Source organism: Oncorhynchus gorbuscha, linkage group LG18 (genome assembly GCF_021184085.1).
Source record: "Oncorhynchus gorbuscha isolate QuinsamMale2020 ecotype Even-year linkage group LG18, OgorEven_v1.0, whole genome shotgun sequence".
In the NCBI taxonomy this organism is placed as follows: domain Eukaryota; kingdom Metazoa; phylum Chordata; class Actinopteri; order Salmoniformes; family Salmonidae; genus Oncorhynchus; species Oncorhynchus gorbuscha.
The window spans coordinates 60,802,923-60,809,722 of NC_060190.1; positions in this window are offsets into that span (position 1 = coordinate 60,802,923).

Here is a 6,800-nt window from a genome sequence, read left to right on the forward strand (position 1 = left end):
ATATATGGATGAGTGATGGCCGAGCAGCATAGGCAGTAGATGGCATAAAATACAGTATATACATGTGATATGAGTGATGTAAGATATGTAAACATTATTAAAGTGGCATTATTTAAAGTGCCATTGTTTAAAGTGACTAGTGATCCATTTATTAAAGTGTCCAGTGATCGGGTCTCAATGTGGGCCGCAGCCTCTCTGAGTTAGTGATTGCTGTTTAGCAGTCTGATGACCTTGAGATAGAAGCTGTTTCTCAATCTCTCGGTCCCAGCTTTGATGCACCTGTACTGACCTCGCCTTCTGGATGATAGCGGTGTGAACAGGCAGTGGCTCGGCTGGTTGTTGTCCTTGATGATCTTTTTGGCCTTCCTGTGACATTGGGTGCTGTAGGTGTCATGGATGGCAGGTAGTTTGCCCCCTGATGCGTTGTAGAGACCGCACCACCCTCTGGAGAGCCTTGCGGTTGAGGGTGTTGCAGTTGCCTTACCAGGCTGTGATACATTCCGACAGGATGCTCTCGATTGTGCATCTGTTAAAGTTTGTCAGGGTTTTGGGTGACAAGCCAAATTTCTTCAACCTCCTGAGGATGAAGAGGTGCTGTTGTGCCTTCTTCACCACACTGTCTGTGTGGGTGGACCATTTCAGTTTGTCTGTGATGTGTATGCCCAGGAACTTAAAACTTTCCACCTTCTCCACTGCTGATCATTCGATGTGGATAGGGGGGTGCTCCTCTGCTGTTTCCTGAAGTCCACGATCATCTTCTTTGTTTTGTTGACGGTGAGTGAGAGGTTGTTTTCCTGACACCACACTCCGAGTGCCCTCACCTCCTCCCTGTAGGCTGTCTCGTCGTTGTTGGTGAACATCTGCAAACTTGATGACTGAGTTGAAGGCGTGCATGGCCATGCAGTCGTGGGTGAACAGGGAGTACAGGAGAGGGCTGAGCACACACCCTTGTGGTTGCCCCAGTGTTGAGGGTCAGTGAAGTGGAGATGTTGTTTCCTACATTCACCACCTGGAGGCGGCCCGTCAGGAAGTCCAGGATCCAATTGTTCAGGGAGGGGTTGAGACCCAGGGCCTCCAGCTTGATGATGAGCTTGGAGGGTACTATGGTGTTGAATGTTGAGCTGTAGTCAATGAACAGCATTCTTACATAGGAATTATTTTTGTCCAAAAGGGATAGGGTAGTGTGCCGTGTGTTGGCGTCATCTGTGGACCTGTTGGCGTGGTATGCAAACTGAAGTGGGTCTAGGGTGGCCGTTAAGGTGGAGGTGATGTGATCCTTTACTCGTCTCTCAAAGCACTTCATGATGACAAAAGTGAGTGCTATGGGGCAGTAGTCATTTAGTTCAGTTATCTTTGCCTTATTGGGTAAAGGAACAATGGTAGCCATCATGAAGCATATGGGGACAACAGACTGGGATAGGGAGAGATTAAATATGTCTGTAAACACACCAGCCAGCTGGTCTGTGCATACTCTGAGGATGCGGCTAGGGATGCCGATTGAGCCAGCTGCTTTGCGAGGGTTAACATGTTTAAATATTTTACTCACATCAGCCACTGAGAAGTCCTTCTGTAGCTCAGTTGGTAGAGCATGGCGCTTGTAACGCCAGGGTAGTGGGTTCGATCCCCGGGACCACCCATACGTAGAATGTATGCACACATGTGACTGTAAGTCGCTTTGGATAAAAGCGTCTGCTAAATGGCATATATTATTATTATTATTATAGAAGGAGGGGGGGCGCAGTCTTTGTTAGCGAGCCGTGGCGGTGGCACTGTGCTATCCTCAAAGCGGGCAAAGAAGGTGCTTAGTTTGTCTGGAAGCATGACGTGGCTGTTTTTGTAGTCCGTGATTTCCTGTAGACCCTGCCACATACGTCTCGTGTCTGAGCCGTTGAATTGCGACTCCACCTTGTCCCTGTACCGGCATTTCGCTTGTCTGATTGCCTTGCAAAGGGAATAACTACACTGTTTATATTCAGCCATATCACCAGACCTCTTTCTATGGTTAACATGACATGACCAGTCCAATCAAAGCTATGGTAGATATAATGTGATTTGACGTGATTTTATCTGTGGCCTTCATGGATGGGCACTTCTCTATGGCAGCACCCAAGGGCTAGACTTTTTTTTAGCTCTCCCTGTAGATTTTGTGTTGACATAATGTCCCCATGAGCGACAGAACACTGAGCCAATTACAGTCCACATTACCACATTACCAACCCTATGCTCTGTATTTTCCGCTGGATGCCCCACCACCACAGAAAGCATGGATCTAGGCTGAAACACCTGCATTTTGTAGCTGCCTTACTAAAAAAAAAAGAGAGAACATATTTGTATGCAGCTTTATATATATATATATCAATATATATATATATTTGTTTTACAGTACCAGTAAAAAGTTTGGACACACCTAGTCATTCAAGGGTTTTTCTTTATTTTTTAATATTTTCTACATTGTAAAATAATAGTGAAGACATCAAAACTATGAAATAGCACATATGGAATCATGTAGTAACCAAAAAAATGTTCAAAAGTACCTTGATGACACACACTTGGCATTCTATGAACCAGCTTCACCAGGAATGCTTTTCCAACAGTCTTGAAGGAGTTCCCACATATGCTAAGTACTTGTTGGCTGCTTTTCCTTCACTCTGTGGTCCAACTCATCCCAAACCATCTCAATTGGGTTGAGGTCGGGTGATTGTGGAGGCCAGGCCATCTGATGCAGCACTCCATCACTCTGCTTCTTGGTCAAATAGCCCTTACACAGCCTAGAGGTGTGTTGGGTCCTTGTCCTGTTGAAAAACAAATGTCCCACTAAGCGCAAACCAGATGGGATGGCATATGCTGCAGAATTCTGTTGTAGCCATGCTGGTTAAGTGTGCCTTGAATTGTTGTTGAGATGTGTCTGTTCTTGAACTCTGTGAAGCATTTATTTGGGCTGCAATTTCTGAGCTGTTAACTCTAATGAACTTAACCTCTGCAGCAGAGGTAACTCTGGGTCTTCCATTCCTGTCGCGGGCCTCATGAGAGCCAGTTTCATCATAGCGCTTGATGGTTTTTGCAACTGCACTTGAAGAAACTTTCAAACTTCTAGAAATGTTCCAGATTGACTGACCTTCATGTCTTAAGGTAATGATGGACTGTTGTTTCTCTTTGCTTATTTGAGAAGTTATTGCCATAATATGGACTTGGTCTTTTACCAAATAGGGCTATCTTCTGTATACCACCCCTGCCTTGTCAAAACACAACTGGCTCAAACGCATTAAGAAGGAAATCAATTCCACAAATTAACTTTTGACAACAACACCTGTAAATTGTAATGCATTCCAGGCGACTACCTCATGAAGCTGGTTAAGAGAAAGCCAAGAATGTGCAAAGCAGTTATCAAGGCAAAGGGTAGCTACTTAGAAGAATCGCAAATCGCAAATATATCTTGATTTGTTTAACACTTTTTTAGTTACTACATGATTACATATGTGTTATTTCATAGTTTTGATGTCTTCGCTATTATTCTACAATGTAGAAAATATTAAAAATAAAGAAAAACCCTTGAATGAGTAGGTGTGTCCAAACATTTTACTGATAATGGGTGTGTATATACAGTTAAAGTCAGAAGTTTACATACACCTTAGCCAAATGTGATTCTTCGCCCCTCTCATTTTCACGATCGGTCATCCAATAACTTATTTATAAACTGTGAATGTGAAGAGCACCAAATAATACAATCTCTTCTTCTGTGGCATCACAGAATAATGTAATGATACTAACTCCGCCTAGACATTTTAAGAATATTTTGCACAACTGATATACAGTTGAAGTCGGAAGTTTACATACACCAAAGCCAAACACATTTAAACTCAGTTTTTCAAAATCCTTAAGAATGTGAAATGTCAGAATAATAGTTGAGATAATGATTTATTTCAGCTTTAATTTCTTTCCTCACATTCCCAGAGGGTCAGAAGTTTACATACACTCAATTAGTATTTGGTTGCATTGCCTTTAAATTGTTCAACTTGGGACAAATGTTTCTGGTAGCCTTCCACAAGCTTCCCACAATAAGTTGGGTGAATTTTGGCCCATTCCTCTTGACAGAGCTGGTGTAGCATCAGGTGTGTAGGCCTCCTTGCTCGAACACGCTTTTCAGTTCTGCCCACAAACTTTCGATAGGAATTGAGGTCAGGGCTTTGTGATGGCCATTCCAATACCTTGACTTTGTTGTCCTTAATCCATTTTGCCACAACTTTGGAAGTATGCTTGGGGTCATTGTCCATTTGGAAGACCCATTTGCGACCAAGCGTTAACTTCCTGACTGATGTCTTGAGATGTTGCTTCAATATATCAACATAACCTCCCCGCCTCATGATGCCATCTATTTTGTGAAATGCACCAGTCTCTCCTGCAGCAAAGCACCCCCACAACATGATGCTGTCACCCCTGTGCTTCACGGTTGGGATGGTGTTCTTTGGCTTGCAAGCATCCCCCTTTTACCTCCAAACTTAACGATGGTCATTATGGCCAAACAGTTCCATTTTTGTTTCTTCAGACCAGAGGACGTTTCTCCAAAAAGTACAATCTTTGTACCAATATGCAGTTGCACAAGGTCTGTTGCTGTTGTTCTGGGATTGATTTGCACTTTTCGCACCAATGTAAATTCATCAGAACGCGTCTCCTTCCTGAGCGGTATGACGGCTGCGTGCTCCCATGGTATTTATACTTGCGTACTATTGTTTGTACAGACGAACAGGGTACCTTCAGGCGTTTGGAAATTGTTCCCAAGGATGAACCAGACTTGTGGAGGTCTACAGTTTGTTTTCTGAGGTCTTGGCTCATTTGTTTTGATTTCCCCATGATGTCAAGCAAAGAGGCACTGAGTTTGAAGGTTGGCCTTGAAATACATCCACAGGTACACCGCCAATTGACTCAAAGGATGTCAATTAGCCTATCAGCTTCTAAAATGACTTCTAAAGCCTTAAATGTAAATGTAAATGTAAACATAATTTTCTGGAATTTTCCAAGCTGTTTAAAGGCATAGTCAACTTAGTGTATGTACACTTCTGACCCACTGGAATTGTGATACAATGAATTATAAGTGAAATAATCTGTCTGTAAACAAATGAATGCAAAATTACTTGTGTCATGCACAAAGTAGATGTCTTAACCAACTTGCAAAAACTATAGTTTGTTAACAAGAAATTTGTAGAGTGGTTGAAAAACGTGTTTTCATGGCCCCAACGTAAGTGTATGTAGACTTCCGACTTCAACTGTATATACACTACCATTCAAAATTTTGGGGTCACTTAGAAATTGTTTTGTTTTTGAAAAAAGCTAAATTTTTGTCCATTAAAATAACAGCAAATTGATCCGAAATACAGTGTAGACATTGTTAATGTTGTAAGTGACTATTGTAACTACGGTGTGAGTATATACAGTATATGTCGTTTTATAGCTAAACAGGTGGGGCTCAAAACAGACCCAGAATGACTGTGTCTATTACATAATTAATGGGAGACAAGGTTGGTTGTGCTAACCTCAACAGGTGGCAGTTACAGTGGGGCAAAAAAGTATTTAGGCAGCCACCAATTGTGAAAGTTCTCCCACTTACAAAGATGAGAGAGGCCTGTAATTTTCATCATAGGTACACTTCAACTATGACAGACAAATGAATTTATGAATTTATTTGCAAATTATTGGTGGAAAATATGTATTTGGTCACCTACTAACAAGCAAGATTTCTGGCTCTCACAGACCTGTAAATTCTTCTTTAAGAGGCTCCTCTGTCCTCCACTCGTTACCTGTATTAATGGCACCTGTTTGAACTTGTTATCAGTATAAAAGACGCCTGTCCACAACCTCAAACAGTCACACTCCCCAAAGTGAAGCATGGTGGTGGCAGCATGATGCTGTGGGGATATTTTTCATTGACAGGGACTGGGAAACTGGTCAGAATTGAAGGACTGATGGATGGTGCTAAATATAGGGAATTTAGTTTCCCTAATTCTTGAGGGAAACCTGTTTGAGTCTTCCAGAGATTTGAGACTGGGAAGGAGGTTCACCTTCCAGCAGGACAATGACCCTAAGCATACTGCTAAAGCAACACTTAAGTGGTTTAAGGGGAAACATTTAAATGTCTTGGAATGGCCTAGTCAAAGCCCAGACCTCAATCCAATTGAGAAACTATGGTATGACTTAAAGATTGCTATACACCAGCGGAACCCATCCACCTTGAAGGAGCTGGAGCAGTTTTGCCTTGAAGAATGGGCAAAAATCCCAGTGGCTAGTTGTGCCAAGTTTATAGAGATATACCCCAAGAGACTTGCAGCTGTAATTGCTGCAAAAGGTGGCTCTACAAAGTATTGACTTTGGGGGGGTTGAATATTTATGCACGCTCAAGTTGAATGTTTTTTTGTCTTATTACTTGTTTGCTTCACAATAAAACATACTGAAAACTACAATCCTACTGTACACTTTGTAATGCTCTTCCTCCTCGAGTCAAATAACATATACAAAGCAGATAATTATTATAATGTTGTAATCCTACATTAAATGTACACGTCCATGTCATATTGCCTATGCAATATGATTATTAGGCAATAGCAGTGTGTTTTGTGCAAGTCTGACAAAATAAATAGCTCCATATTAAATTCATAATCTTAATTTTCAAACTGTTGGCATTCCTTTTCAACACAATACATGTATATCTACATTTGAAAAGGGGGTGGACTCATGAGATTCGAACCCTTGCCACAATCTGCGACAATTACGTGGTCCAGGCACATTACACAGAAAACCTGCCTAAATGA